The following is a 364-nucleotide window of genomic DNA, read 5'->3' as shown; positions in this document are numbered from 1 at the left end:
ATTCCAGCAGCTGCTGCAGTGATAGACAAAATAAACTCAAAATAAAATAAAATAAAATAAAAATAAAAATTCAAGATCAAAGACATGATGTAAAACAAACATACAAAGATTCAACATTTTCTCAAGGTCATCTAAGGAAAGCCCATTATGGGTTCTGTAATAATAGAAGTAGTTACTTCACTGAAATTAATCTCTCTATTGAGAATATCCCCTTTAATCTTGCATGTATTTTTTTTTAGCACAAAAAGGTGGGTTTTCTTGCAACTTCTCTTGTAAAACTTAACATTGTATGTCTGGTAATGTGGCTGCTTCAGCATTCCTCACTGGAAATCCCACACCTGTGAAACCGTGGCAACACTGTCAG

The sequence above is a fragment of the Meleagris gallopavo genome, chromosome 8 (assembly GCF_000146605.3).
Source record: "Meleagris gallopavo isolate NT-WF06-2002-E0010 breed Aviagen turkey brand Nicholas breeding stock chromosome 8, Turkey_5.1, whole genome shotgun sequence".
In the NCBI taxonomy this organism is placed as follows: domain Eukaryota; kingdom Metazoa; phylum Chordata; class Aves; order Galliformes; family Phasianidae; genus Meleagris; species Meleagris gallopavo.
This window is presented reverse-complemented; position numbering follows the sequence as displayed.